General features: G+C 36.2%; 1 pseudogene; it reads right to left on the bottom strand.

Annotated features, from left to right (window-relative positions):
• Nucleotides 1-200: 200 nt before the first annotated feature.
• On the bottom strand, nucleotides 201-7,523 carry LOC122792345 (annotated as a pseudogene).
• Nucleotides 7,524-9,248: the final 1,725 nt, after the last annotated feature.

Raw genomic sequence — 9,248 nt, 5'->3', positions numbered from 1 at the left:
CATTCAGTTGGAAAATATGTTTTCATTTCAGTCTCTACAACATCAGTTGTTTTAAACTGAACAGTCATCTTTTCCTTAAATACAGTGCTAAATTCTTAAAATATATTATTTCCATCAGACAGATATTTTTTTCTTTTTGATTTCAAACATAAACTTCTGTAATAGTGCTGGAGTTACCTGAGAAGCCTTTTCATCCCACTCTAAGATGAGCTCTTGTACGATGTCCCAAAGTAGTTCCAAGTAATGTAAGACCTGGTACAACTTCAACCATTTATCAAAGCCTGCAGCTTTGGGGATCTTACTGTGATATGCAGAGTATTAACAGCTGCCAACCCCCCCCCCCCAAACATCCCTGCTATTGTCAGCTCAAATTCTAAAAGTCCATAGAAGGAGGCTGGGTCAAATATTACTGGGCCTGAATTGCATTCTGTGACATTTCCTCCCTACAGATCCCCATGAAGAAGAGCAGGAACAATATCTATATCATGGAAAAAGTCAGGGATTTTTATCTTGAGCTGTGACCAGAGTTCTTCCACTTCCCTATCACCATATTCCTTTTCAATCAAGTCAAGATGGGGTTGCAGTCTGCAATTTGTGTAGAATGTGACCCAGTCAGTCCACCAGTCATTGACCGAGGGAATATATCCGCAACATGTGACTGTGTGGAAGCCAAATCTGTCCATGTACTGATGTTCTGACTGTCCTGGCCCTTACCAATGGTTTGCTCCTTGGCTTTGAGCTTCTTCCCCAAATTCTGATTATGAAGATGCAGTTCTGCCATTTGCTCTTCAAGTTTTGCTGAATATCTCGCAATGACCCTCGGCTGTTTTCAAACTGCCTTTTGCCCCATTTCACTGTCAGCATTTTCTCTCTCTTCCTCCATCTTGAGTCTCAACCACCATTGTAGCAGCACTCTTTTGCCACCCCTTTTTGTCTGTTGTTTTAGTTTTAGGTTGTTTGGTTTGATGACTTTAGACTGCTTGAGTGATCAGCTTGTGTTGGCAGCTGTTTTATACTAAGGAGGTTTTTTGTGTGTGGTATTGTATCAGTTTTTGGCTGACTTTTGGGGCACTTGTGGTGCTCCTTTGTTTTTACGTTAGATCTATCTGCATGATGATATTTAGCCTTTCTTTATAAATGCGTGCAGTAGATGTGCTATATACTCTCCAGAAGGTGAGCTACTGGATAGGTTTGTGTTTTTATTTGGCATAGATGATTGGTTGATTGTCAACCATTTTAGTTTTCAGTCATGTTTTTATATTTATTATTGTTTTATTAAGTATGTACATAATTGCCTTTACCTGGTGTTCACCACTCTATAGGTAGACAGCTTGGTAATGTATTCTTGGTTATTCATTCTTTGTTTCCTGGTTGGACCCAGTGTTTAGATTGAGCTGTTGATTGGTTGTTGATCTACAAATCAGTGATTAGGAATCTCATGCTTCCATATCCCATTTGGTGGAGTTATTTGTTAATTTGTTTATAATTAGAGCACAGTTTTATGTTGTTATTTATGCTTTTAATGTATATACATATTTCTATTATGTTGGTGTGAAGTATTCTGATATAGATCGAGTGTTCTTTGATCGCTCCTTGTTTCATGTCCAGAATCTGAGTTTTCCTGAGTGTGGTTTGTGGACACCTTAGGCAGCTGACTGGACTTATTATTCAGTCAGAGCTGTTGGCTGTTGCTCTACCAATCAGTGATTATAAGCCTCATGTCCTTGTATTCTGCTTGATGACATCTGTTGTTTGTTTACATTTAGAGTATATTTCTATGCTGTCATTTATGCATTTAATATACGTGCATATTTTTATGTTTGCATGAAGCTCATCTTCTTTATTATTTTTTTATTTTGTTGGTTTTAATAAACAATGTTTTTATCCTCAGTTTGGTGAATGCACATAGTAATTTTTTGCTTTGTGATTTTTTTTCTGGAGTTCATCCTTTGGTGGTCCATTCTTTATTCTTCATTATTTGCATTATATATCTATCTATCTATATATATATATATATATATATATATATATATATATATTCTTTTTTTTTTTACAAATTCTTTATTTTGTGACTCAACACAATTTTTGCACATACTTCTTAAATTCCCATTTCCTTAATTTTTTTATCTATCCTTGTTATTCATTTTCTGTTTTCTGCAAATACATAACTATCCATTCTGTTTTTGTTATACAATAGTCCTTCACAATTTCTTTTCCTCAGTGCCCATGTTCTATCAAATAAAATTTTATACCATTTATCAATTTCCTTCATCCTTCCTTTTTCATATTTTTCATACCTTCCCAACTATATGCATTTTTAAACATTTCCCAAAAGACTTATTCATTTTACATTCTAAAAAAACAATGTTTTGCATCTTCCTGTACCTTGCAATCATAGCACATTTTTTCTTCTATTGCTTTAATTTTCTTATTTCCCATTACAGGTAATTTAACAAAATTCTCCACAAAATGTCCTCAGCTTCAAGAAAAAAAAAATCTTGCATTATTCTTTCATATCACTCATTCAGTATGTGCATCAATTTTTAATTTCCATAACTTTACCTTATTTACATAGTCATTTCATTCCGTGATCTACTTTTCATTCCTTTTTTTCCTTGTCTCTCTATTCTTCTCATATAACAATTTTCCCACCATTTCAGTCTTCCTGATTTTCACTCTTTTAATTACCAAAAACAGTTGCATTCATTCTAAAGCATTTTTCACACCTAACTACCTTTTTCTTTATTATTGTATATTACTCTTTTTAAATAATTTAGTCTTGAACCTCATATAAAACTGAAATATAGTTCTAGCAATTCCTTTTCCATTTTTCAAGAAACGTAAATACTTTCTCAACATAAGCAACTTTCCCAATATGTTTGTATTTAACATACACACCTTTTTATGTGATTAGTTAAAACTTCCCCACCTTGCAAAGTATTTTTTATTTCTTCCAGTTTTACTTTCTACTGATTCCATATGTTTTTCATATTTCCCAAACTTTTCTTAATATATTAATTGTTTCCTACTATAATAGGTTCTGTTCATCTTTCTTATTTCAACAAACTCTTTACTGTTTCCATTATTCAATCTTAAATTCACCTTTTTAAATAGTTTTTCAATTCGTATAGCACTTTTATTCATCCATCTTCTGTTTTTTTTGCTACAATAACAAAACCATCTGCATAAGTCTGACATTATGGTATCTCGGTTTCCTTTCCCATCTTCCAACATACTTCATCCATTTCTGATATAAAACTTTGAATAATTGCATTTATTAGTAGAACAAAGATACTCTCGTGTAAGAGAACTTTAGCTTAACTTCCCGCCTTACCCTGATCTCTTTTACCATGTATCAATTTACCATTACTTCCACCCATGAATGTTCATAACAAGTTTTATAGCTTCAATTATTTCTTTACTTATTCCATAACTTTCAAAATTTAACACACTGTCTAATGACTTATCAAATGCCTTCTCTATGTCATGTGTACCGAATCTTGTCTCATTTTTTTTTCTGAAAAAATCATACTTATTATTTCTTTACTAAACTCAAATGCTCTGGATCAACTGGTTAACACTCCCACCAGAGGTGACAACATATTGGACCTGGTTATCACCAACATGGGTGACCGGTGTTCCACACTGGAGGTCAACCCCTCACTGGTTAGATCAGACCATAGACTAATCCCTCTGGATATCCACATTCCGCTCTCACCCCCAGTCAAGGAAACCACTGTGAAAAACTTTTCAAAAGCAAACTTCACATTACTTAAGACTGAAGTGGAAAGGGTCACAGCCCCCATGCTAAAGGACAATGCTGTCCAAGCTGCTGAATCCCTTCCAAAGGGACTCTATGAGCATCTGCAAGAATGCATGGATCATGCTATCCCAAGCAAAACCAAGACTCACTCCTCAAAGAAAAGCAAACCAGTCTGGTGGACCCCTGCCATAAACAAGCTATACAATAGAAGGAGGAAACTAGTACAGAAAAGAGTAAAATCCCAAGAAGGAAAGGTATCCCTGATCAGTATCAGCAAGAAATTATGATCCCTCATACAATCATCCAAGGCTAGCTTCAAAAGAAAAATTGCCAAGGACTCCAAAGATAACCACAAAGCGTTCTTTAGCTATGTCAAGAACCTAAATGGAAACTCTCAGATCTGCTCTGAGTTAGTGCAGAATGGCACAAAATACACTGAACCAACTGATACTGCCAACATTCTGGCAGCCAGGTTTAGTGTAAAGTTCACCCCTCTCTCACCCCCTAAAGGGCCCATAACCATACCAGAAGAATCACTGACACACAGGGTAAAACAGCCATATCCAAAGCCAAAAGCACAGCTTCAATGGGTCCATATGGTGTCCCACGCTGTGTCTTACACAAGCTCCAAAATGAACTAACACCTCAACTAAACACACTGTTCAAACTCAGCCTCTCTACAGGCTACATATCCATAGAGTGACGCACAGCAACAGTTACCCCGATCCACAAAGGTGGAGCCACAATGGACCCTGGAAACTATCGCTCTATAAGCCTGACTAGCCTGGACTGCAAGGCTATGGAGTGCATCATCATGGAACTCATTAACAGAGACATTGGGAACCTCCAAACATTGGACCCTACCCAGTTTGGCTTTGTTAAGGGCAGATCATGCCTTCTAAACCTGGTGGAATTCTTTGAGACAGTTACCAAGGCTTTAGATGAGGGAAAGGAGGTCCACACATTCTACCTAGGCCTTGCAAAGGCTTTCAACACCATTCCCCATTCTGGTGTTATAGACAAGCTCACCAGCCTGAACATAAACCCCTACATCACGAGATGGGTTGCCAATTGGCTCTTGGACAGAACCTACACAGTGAGAGTTGCAGGATCTAGGTCCGACTCTAAACCGGTTACAAGTGGCATCCCCCAGGGCTCAGTCCTGGGACCCCTCCTGTTCAGTTTATACTTCTCAGAGGTACAGGCAAGCACAGGAGGACTATGGCTGACCAAGTTCACAGATGACTGCAAACTGGGGGCCATAATTGACTCTCCATCTGATACAGACATCCTCCAGAAGGGTCTCACTGAGATGGATACCTGGTGTCAAAATCATGGCCTCAAGCTAAATGCCAAAAAGTGCATAGTCATCCCCTTTGGAAAAAAACAAAGTACCCGTGAACTACCACATACGTTGTAGTCCCCTAAATACAGAAAATATAATAAGGGATCTGGGGACCCAAGAAGATAGTAATCTCTCCTTTGATAATCATATTGCCAAGGTGATAAGAAAATCCTTCTATGTGGCCCACCTAATCACAAAAAGGTTTGCATCTAGAAGAAAAGAGGTCATTGTGCCCCTCTACTCACCACTCATCAGACCCATCATAGAGTATAACACCCCATTTGGGATGTACCGTACAAGACACCTGCAACAGCTGGAAAGACCACAGAAGTACCTCACTAAGAGGATTACTGGCCTCAAACAGATGCCCTATGCAGCCCGACTGAAGAAACTCCAGCTATACTCAGTTGCATACTGATTATTCGAAGGTGATCTCTGCCTGACATACAAGGCCATGTCCAACCCAGAAGTGATGGACATGCTCCACCTAAAAAAAATAAAACAAATCTCCGAGAGCCACATGCTCTAGGGAGCTAAACCTCACCACAATGATAAATAGGACATACTGGAGAGATAGATTCCTGTCCCAGAGACTCGCCATGCTTTGGAACAGGATTCCAATCTACATTAGGCGAGCCCCTCACAAACACTCTTCAAGACACACCTTGACGAGTGGATGAGAAACAGAAAATTTACCCCGGGGATCATTGCAGTGGCTCTGCTGGACAGAGGCATAGGGAACTAATGGCTCTGCTGGACAGAGGCACAAAGAACTAATCTATGGGGGCAGTGGAAGCCAACACATTCTGACTAGGCTTATAGATGCCCTGGGGCAGATAGCCTAGTACTTACCTATGAACCTATGAACCTATTATTAACATTTAATTTACTTCTCTTCATTTTACACCAAATGCACCATTTCCTATTACTTCAGTCAACACTTTTTTGAATCCTTCTTTGTATTATTCTCATAAATATGACACAATAAGGATTCCCTAAAGCTATAGGTCTCCATTTTTTTAAATCCTTCTTTTCATCTTTTTCTCTATATAAATTTTATCACCCTACCACATATTTCTTACTGCACTATCCTTTTATCTAACCATTCATTTAATAGTTTACAGAAAACCACATTTTCACCATTTGTTTATAAAACTCATACCTCAGTCCATCTAATCCTGGTGATGACTCTTTTCTCCCTTCTTTTATTACTTCCTGAATTTTTTTCATGGTTATCTCTTTTCCCATTTCTGCATAGTACCATCAAATATTCTCTAACACATAATTCCTGTTTCTCAGATTCTTCCTTTTCATATATTTTACCTACAAATCTTTCCACCAATTCCATTTTATTTTACATCTTACACCACCATCTTCATTAAATAATGCATCCATTCTTCCTTCTTTCATTCTCACATGCTTTCCTTAATAAGGTAATACCTCCTGTTTCTTACCTTTTAAGAAAAATATTTGCTAAATAACATTTTTTTTACTTTCACTCTGTTTTTTCTTTCAACTTCTCTTCTTCTCATTCCTTTTTTCAATTCGTACTTAAAGCTCTTCTGTTATTTATTTATATTCTTTTTATTTTTCATTCTGTTTTCAATCATTAAAAAGTTTTTTTATACTTTTCTTTAAACATTATCCACCATACAGGCAGGTTTTCATAAAAGTCCCTCATTGTCATATGTTCTTCTCATAATTTCTTATTCCCCATTTCATTTCTTTTGTTTTACTAACTTCACAAGTTAACGTTTTTAGTCATTTTCCTTCTTTTTACCTATTTGTTCGCATGAGTTCTTGCCCATCAGCTTTACAATCTGAAAACTCAGTAACTACTACACCTCTTTCTATTTCTACAATTCCATTAGAATATACTACATAATATATCTCTATTTTAAATCTCCATCTTTGACAAGTTCATTCTGTTTTTTTCCTACCTGCATCGCTCCACGTTTTATAACTTCATTCAGTACTTTCTCATCTTTGTGTTATTTTCTTCTCCTTCCTTAAATTACAGTTAGTCTCTTATCATAATAATAACCATTTTAACCAAAACATATTTTTTAAGACTTCAAACATATTTTCCCTGTCAGTTATATTTATGAATGCAGAAATTCCAGATATCTTACACATTATGTTCCCTTTCCTATATCACACATCACCATCCTACTCAGTATTAGTATTGTAATACTGAGTATTTTAATTGTTTTCATTTCTTGACAAAACCCTTATATACCTGAATATTCTTTATTTCCTACAAACTATATAATCTTGTTTCACAACCAGGCTTTAGCTCTATTTATTTTCTCTTTTTTTAGCACATTTTATATTTAATAAACAAATAACTTTTACCTTCACATTCTTACACATTTCAATTACCATTAGCCCCTGTGTCATTTCCAGTGCTCTCATAGCACATAGTATCTTTACATCATTCCTTCTACCTTTTTTCCTTCTTTTTTCCATCCTTGTATTTTTATTTTCCTTCATTGTATCCTTCCCCCCAGTGACTTTTCATTATTTTTTCTTGCGTGTCTCCTGTGTCCAAATCTCCCTCCTATCTTTCTTCACTTTACTATAGTTCATGCATATCCTCTTCCTAAATTGCATCATCTTTTTTCCCATATTTAACTTAATTTCTTCTCAATGTATTAGATGTTCTTCTACATTTTCTTCCACAAAATGATCGATCTCATCTTCTTTGCTATTATTTTCAGTATTTTCTTAAGCTATTCCTTTTTCCTGTAACATAGAAATATCAAACCAAAATGCATTTATTACAATTTGAGTCACAATTTTAACTGATGTGTGCCCACTCTCTCCATATTGCCTGCATCTTCTTTTTTCATAGTCCTATACTAAATGCTTTTCATCACAATGGGAAGGAAAAAAAAAACAGGTATTTGGTTAGCCCCAGTATCCCACAGCCGCTCTCTTTCCATTAACATTTACTACATTTTGAACATGCTGCATCATGCCTTCCTTCTATCACATTTAATGTCACTAACATTTTCTACCCCCCTGTCCACGTTTCTTTTATCAGATACATTTTTGAATATCATTTACTTCGTTACAAACATATATGAAAAAATACTTCATTGCAACAATGTGAGTCTTAACAGTTTTGAATTGTGCATACATTTTCCTTTTAAGTTGCAGTCCAAAATTAAAAAAAAATAATAATAATAGTCCTTCCATGGTGCAGTCCCTTGTCTTCTTCTTATCTCAGACATGAGGTTTTCTAACAAACCAAATGTTTCAAAAGCCTCTTCATAGAAGTCACCAATTCCCAAATGTGTTAATATGCTTATGTCTTTTACACTAAAGCCTAAAGACAAAATTATGTTGTCCAAAGCGTCATATCAGTTAATACAAAAGCAAGTTTTTGTTTTAATTCTTACCAAAGGCACTTCTTAGCTCTGAATTGCTCACTTATATTTCGTTGCTCCATACTTCTTCATCTTTCTCTTATCTTACCATTCCAGCAACATCAACACAAGATTTTTTTTCATACCCTATTGCTGATGTCTTCCTTTAAAACTAATTACACCACAAGACAAATACAAAATAGTATTTTCTGCTCCTTTTTCCAATCAAACTTCAGTGCTTTTCTTGTTGAAACTGCCATTTCTTCTGCTTATATAACATAATCAACAATTCACTACAGTTTGCTTCTGCTTCATTTTTCAGTTCACTTTTCTCCATCAAAGTCAATAAATCCTGTGCTGCTAATCCACCTTCATCTGACTCTGTTATAATGATTTCTTCAGCTCCAATAGTTTTAGAAACCTCTTGATCTGTTTTTTCTTGAACATACACTGCTCCAGTTCTCATGGCATCCTCCATCTTGGATTTCTCTCCACCTAGTGGAGGTGATGCAAAACAGCAAGACAAAAGAGTAGAGGAGGTTCCCCTCTGCCCTGGCCATATTTCTTCTAGTTTGTATGACTACCACCAATAGTCTCCCTGAAAAGAGGAAGTTGACCTAACAGGCTAACCCACTCAACAAAGAGAAAATAAAAATAAGTAAGGTTGTTGTGGCTTTTTTCCCGGTTAGGGGTCGCCACAGCGGAACTCCAGTCTGCTAATGATTGGCAGTAGATTTTTACGTGCTGAGTTGCCGGCCCTGATGCACAA

This window comes from Protopterus annectens, chromosome 1.part2 (assembly GCF_019279795.1).
Source record: "Protopterus annectens isolate FY-2018-M chromosome 1.part2, PAN1.0, whole genome shotgun sequence".
Taxonomy (NCBI): Eukaryota; Metazoa; Chordata; order Ceratodontiformes; family Protopteridae; genus Protopterus; species Protopterus annectens.
The sequence above is the reverse complement of the archived record's forward strand: the minus strand, read 5'-3'. Positions and strand labels throughout refer to the sequence as shown.